We start from the raw sequence: 6,129 nt of genomic DNA on the forward strand, positions 1-6,129 counted from the left end.
CTTAATATGTGTTCAGTAAATATTTGTTGAATGAATGAAAGTTATAGCCTATGGTGTGTGCAAATCTATTGTGTGTGTGTAGGTTATCTGTAGTTTCATAAATAACCATCCTCAAAACAGCAACCATTGTAATAGGCTCATGCATTCTGTGGGCCAGGAGTTCCAACAGGACAAAGTGGGATGTCTTGTCTAATTCCATGATATCTGGAGCCTCAGCTGGGAAAAATGTGTGTATTACTCTGCTGTTGCTGCCATAACTATGTTTTTATTGACTTATTGATTTACGTATTTTATTTAAGACAGGTCTCACTCTTGTCACCCAGGCTAGAGTACAGTGAGTGGCACTATCATGGCTCACTGAAGCCTTGACTTCCCGGCCTCAAGCGATCCCCCAGTGATCCCCCTGCCTCAGACTCCTGAGTAGATGGGACCTCAGGTGTGTGCCACAACACCCAGCTAATTATTATTATTATATTCTGTATAGGTGGGTGTCCCACTCTGTTGCCCAGGCTACCTTGAAATCCTGGGTTGATGTGATCCTTCCACCTCAGGCTCCCAAAGTGCTGAGATTACAGGTGTGAACCACCATGCCTGGCCTGGCTGCCCTAACTTTGGCTGTCATAGAATGGGTGGCTTAAACAACAGAAATTTATTTTCTTACTGTTCTGGCTGCTGGGAAGTTCATGATCAAGGTGGCAGCCCGTTCAGTTTCTGGGGAGGGCTCTCTTTCTGGCTTACAGGGAGCCCGCTTTTACTCTATGCTCATACAGTTGAGAGAGAGGAAGGAGCTCTTTGCTGTCTCTTCTCATTAAGACACTGATTTTATCAAACCAGGTCTCCCCTACCTCCCGTCATGGTCTCATCTAACCCTAATCACCTCTCAAAGGTCCCGTCTCCAAATACTATCATTTTGGGGATTAGAGCTTTGACATATGCATTTTGGGGGTACACAAACAGCCCATAACAACATGAATAGCTGGAGGCGACTTGAAATGTTAGGAGCAGAAATAGCCTGGAAAGTCTGGGTGCGGTGGCTCATGCCTGTAATCCCAGTACTTTGGGAGGCCGAGGCGGGTAGATCACCTGAGGTCAGGAGTTCGAGACCAGCCTGGCCAACATGATGAAACGTCTATGCTAAAAAGTACAAAAAATTAGCCAGGCATGGTGGTGCATGCCTGTAATCCCAGCTACTCGGGAGACTGAGGCAGGGGAATCACTTGAACTCGGGAAGCAGAGGTTGTAGTGAGCCGAGATCACACCACTGCACTCCAGCCTGGGCAACTAGAGTGAAACTCTGTCTCAAAAGAAAAAAATAAAGAAAAAGAAATTGCCTGGAGGTTTCTTCCCTCATATGCCTGGGGTCTGGGACGGGACAACTCTGAGATTGGACCCAGCTGGGACCATCAGCCAAAACATCAACACATGCCCTTCTATCCAGCCTGGACTTTCACATTAGATTTTGCATGAGTCCCAATAAACCTTTGCTATGCTAAGGCACTAATACTTTGGGTCGATTGCTGCAGTGTAGCCTACCTTATCCTGGACTAACAATGATTTTCAAGTATACAGCTATTTAATGTAATGAGATAAACCCTGTTAGCCTAGAGGCTAGCCTGAGGAATGTCTTTCCTTTCCACCATGGGTAATTTGGAAAGCTGAGCTTCTGCTCAGTAGGACACGTGAGATAAGCATGACATGGACCAGAGTGCCCGCCTTGTCATGCCACTTACAAGCAGTGTGGCCTTGGATAAATTACAGAATCTTTCTGAGCCTCAGTTTTCTCACCAGTAAAATGGGAAGATGATTATAACACTTATCTCAGGACTGTGAGAATTAAGGAATAGGTATCTATTATATGGCACTGGGATGAGGTATCTATTATATGGCCCTGTTAGCTGTTATATTGCTTCTTAAAAGCATAAGCACTTATTAAATGTTAGCTGTTATATTACTTCTATTATTATTATTATTATTTGAGGTGGAGTCTAGCTCTGTCACCCAGGCTGGAGTGCAGTGGTGCGATCTGCAGTGAGTAGAGCTCACTGCAACCTCCACCTCCTGGATTCAAGAGATTCTCCTGCCTTAGCCTGCTGAGTAGCTGGGACTACAGGCGCCCGCCACCACGCCAGGCTAATTTTTTTGTATTTTTTAGTAGGTACGGGATTTCACTGTGTTAGCCAGGATGGTCTCAATCTCCTGCCCTCATGATCCACCCGCCTTGGCCTCCCAATGTGCTGGGATTACAGGCGTGAACCACCGCGCCCGGCCATATTACTTCTATTATTATACAGTCCACAATCTCTTGAGCTGAAGGCTAGGATGGTGTCCACTATGCACAGTTAAAAAAAAAAAAAAAAAAAAAAGCCGAATCAGCAGATCCAGAGAGAAAATTGAGTATCTTTTGAGTTTGGTTAGGGCTGAGAGGCAAAAGGAGGCTTTTGAACTCCCAAAGCCATAAATGAGAAGCGAGGAGAAAGGCCTCCCCTTTTGATATATTAAATATCTAACTTATGTATACACCACCTGGTTCCATATAAGAAGAGAGAGGAAGGCAGACTTCATGCCATCTCATCTTCTGGCAACAAAAACAGATGCTAAAACAAGGATGGGATGTAAAATAGAAGCAGAAAGTCGCTCCCAAAAAAATCTTACCATGGGAACCTCGCTGCAAACTCTGGCTGTGTGCTAAGCTATCTAGCAGACTGTGCAAAAAGTGCAGCCGTGGTGGTTACACAACCTTGCAAGGTTGCACAATCCAGGTTCTTCACCACCCAGTCACGCCATTGCCAAAGCATGCTCCCTAGGGAGGGGCTGGGAGGCAAGCCGCTGGCAAAGGTGACTTGAGTAAGGTGCTGGGTGTCGTGCCTAGCACTGTGCCACAGGGGCTGAGTCACCCCAGAAATTCAAGGTGTGGCTGCCAGGCCCCTGCCAGGGAGGGCCGGGGGACCCAGAGAAGAAAGGAATCCCATTTTTGCCTTTATCACCATCACTCCAATTCAGAGGAGAGAACGTCTGAAAAAATTCTCTCTAGCTTGCACTTTTTAGGCTGTTTAATTTTTTATTGTTGAGTATGAACAATGAAACAGAGCAGTTTCCTGTTTCTTGGCCCCAACCCCCCACCACTGCTGAGGAATTTGAGTTTAAAACTGCCGGAGAGGAACATTTAAATTCTATAAATTAGCTTCACTAAAGATGCTTAAGCGTTTATGAAAACATTCCCATTTTACACTCAGCTTTATGAAATCTTAAAGAAAAAATAAAATCCCAAACTGCCATGTGAAGCTAAGCTGGCAGAGAGAGCAATCTGCTCAGTGCAAATATGCCAACAGCTTTACAAATGAGGAATATGGAATCAGGATTAAGAGCCCGCAGATCATTTATCAGTGACAAAGCAAAGATTCCTAGCCTCTGGACTCAGAGTCCGCGGAGACTCTAATGGGCTACATCGCATGCCCCAGAAGCAGTGTGCAGTATTAACTCACTTATACCCACAATAATGCTGGCAGCAGGAAACTCCATTGTGCCTGCTTCGGTGCCCAGAAGAGCTATTTTGGTGTAAAACAGAGCTCAGCTTCAGGGAAAACCTGGGTTTAAATCCTGGTTTAGCTACTAACCAGCTGGTGACGTTGGACAATGAACTTTATCATTGGTAGACTCAGATAAGAGATTAGAGCCAGAATGGAAGCTTTTGTTCACTACAACTTATTAAAATGCTATACGTGTTTCCAGTTTTTTCTACCCAATTTGCATCTTTTCTGTCCCTCAAAATTAAGTGGTCACCCCAATGGATAAATACCACCTCTGAAGCTATATTCTGAGCAGTGCTTAGAGATTAGACTTTCCAAGGACGAATACCTGTTTTAATAACTATCATTGCCAACTATGCGTTATCACTATTTGCACAGTTTCACCTTTAATATGACACATTTTTTTCATGGCATTTCATTACAGTCTCCGTGGACAATGACTTAGCAGAGAGGAATTCGCCGGGATTTTTGTTGTGGTGGTTGTTTTGTTTTGAGATGGAGTCTCATGCTGTCACCTGGCTGGAGTACAGTGGCAAGATCTCGGTCCTCCTATGAACACTGGAGAGAATAATAACATGCAGACACTCAAGAAGGGATAATTTCCCTGATGCCTTCACTTCTACACAAGCACAATAAACATAACAAAACTATGGAGTGGTGAGTGGTTCCATCAAATGTACTTTTTTTTTGTTTGTTTTGAGATGGAGTCTCGCTCCGTGGCCCAGGCTGTAGTGCAGTGGCGCCATCTCGGCTCACTGCAACCTCCGCCTCCTGGGTTCAAGCAGTTCTCCTGCATCAGCCACTTGACTAGGTGGGACTGCTGGCGCATGCCACCACACCTGGTTAATTTTTTGTATTTGTAGTAGAGATGAGGTTTCACTGTGTTAGCCAGGATGATCTCGATTTGCTGACCTCGTCATCTGCCAGCCTCAGCCACCCAAAGTGTTGGGATTACAGGCGTGAGCCACCGCACCCGACCCAAATGTACATTTAAATAAAATAGCAAAGACTTGGAATCAACCCAAATGTCCATCAGTGACAGACTGGATTAAGAAAATGTGGCACATATACACCATGGAATACTATGCAGCCATAAAAAGGATGAGTTTGTGTCCTTTGTAGGGACATGGATGCAGCTGGAAACCATCATTCTCAGCAAACCATCGCAAGAACAGAAAACCAAACACCGCATGTTCTCACTCATAGGTGGGAACTGAACAATGAGATCACTTGGACTCGGGAAGGGGAACATCACACACCGGGGCCTATTATGGGGAGGGGGGAAGGGGGAGGGATTGCACTGGGAGTTATACTTGATGTAAATGATGAGTTGATGGGTGCTGACGAGTTGATGGGTGCAGCACACCAACATGGCACAAGTATACATATGTAACAAACCTGCACGTTGTGCACATGTACCCCAGAACTTAAAGTATAATAATTAATAAATAAATAAATAAATAAACGTGTTTGGACACACCCCCCCATTCCCACCAAGCAAAAGAGAGTGACAGTGTGCCGAAGAAAGAAAATAAGATCTACTTTTCTTATTCTTCTGATGACACCTGGACCTTCTATGGCGCTGGGGTACAAAAAGGTCACAGCCAAAAACAAAGAGAAACTGATGACATTAATTTTGGTTTCTCATTCTGAGGGTTTAGGTTTAGGAATAATTTTGACCCTTGGCTTTATAGAAATTTCCCCTTAAGTGCTTACTTTGAAATCTATGACTTCCCCACCCTGCAGCCCCCAATCCCCTAAACAAACATACAGTTCTCATCACTCTCTTAACCTCCAGGCAGCCGGGCACAGAGGAAAGAACACTGGCATTGTCTGGCATTGTCTGGCTGGGGGTCCTCAGGACTTGCTTCGTCGTCTAACTTCCAAGCCCCTTCAAAGAGATTAGAGCCAGAATGGAAGTTCTTGTTCACTACAACTTATTAAAATGCTATACGTGTTTCCAGTTTTTTCTGCCCAATTTGCATCCTTTCTGTCCCTCAAAATTAAGTGGTCACCCCAATGGATAAATACCACCTCTGAAGCTATATTCTGAGCAGTGCTTAGAGATTAGACTTTCCAAGGACGAATACCTGTTTTAATAACTATCATTGCCAACTATGCGTTATCACTATTTGCACAGTTTCACCTTTAATATGACTCATTTATTTTCATAGTATTTCATTACAGTCTCCGTGGACAATGACTTAGCAGAGAGGAATTCTCAGGGATTTTTGTTGTTGTTGTTGTTGTTGTTTTGTTTTGAGATGGAGTCTCACGCTGTCACCCTGGCTGGAGTACAATGGCAAGATCTCGGCTCACTGCAACCTCCGCCTCCAGGGTTCAAGCGATTCTCCTGCCTCAGCCTCCCGAGTACCTGGGATTACAGGCGCCCACCACCAGGCCTGGCTAATTTTTTGTATTTTTAGTAGAGACGGGGTTTCACTATGTTGGCCAGGCTGGTCTCGAACTCCGGACCTCGTGATCCACCCGCCTCAGCATCCCAAAGTGCTGGGATTACAGGCGTCAGCCATCATGCCCAGACTAGGCATTCTCAGTTTTAATGGTTGCTTAGCAATGTGCTGAACCGGCACTTTTCCTTTTT

Source organism: Macaca nemestrina, chromosome 12 (genome assembly GCF_043159975.1).
Source record: "Macaca nemestrina isolate mMacNem1 chromosome 12, mMacNem.hap1, whole genome shotgun sequence".
NCBI lineage: Eukaryota > Metazoa > Chordata > Mammalia > Primates > Cercopithecidae > Macaca > Macaca nemestrina.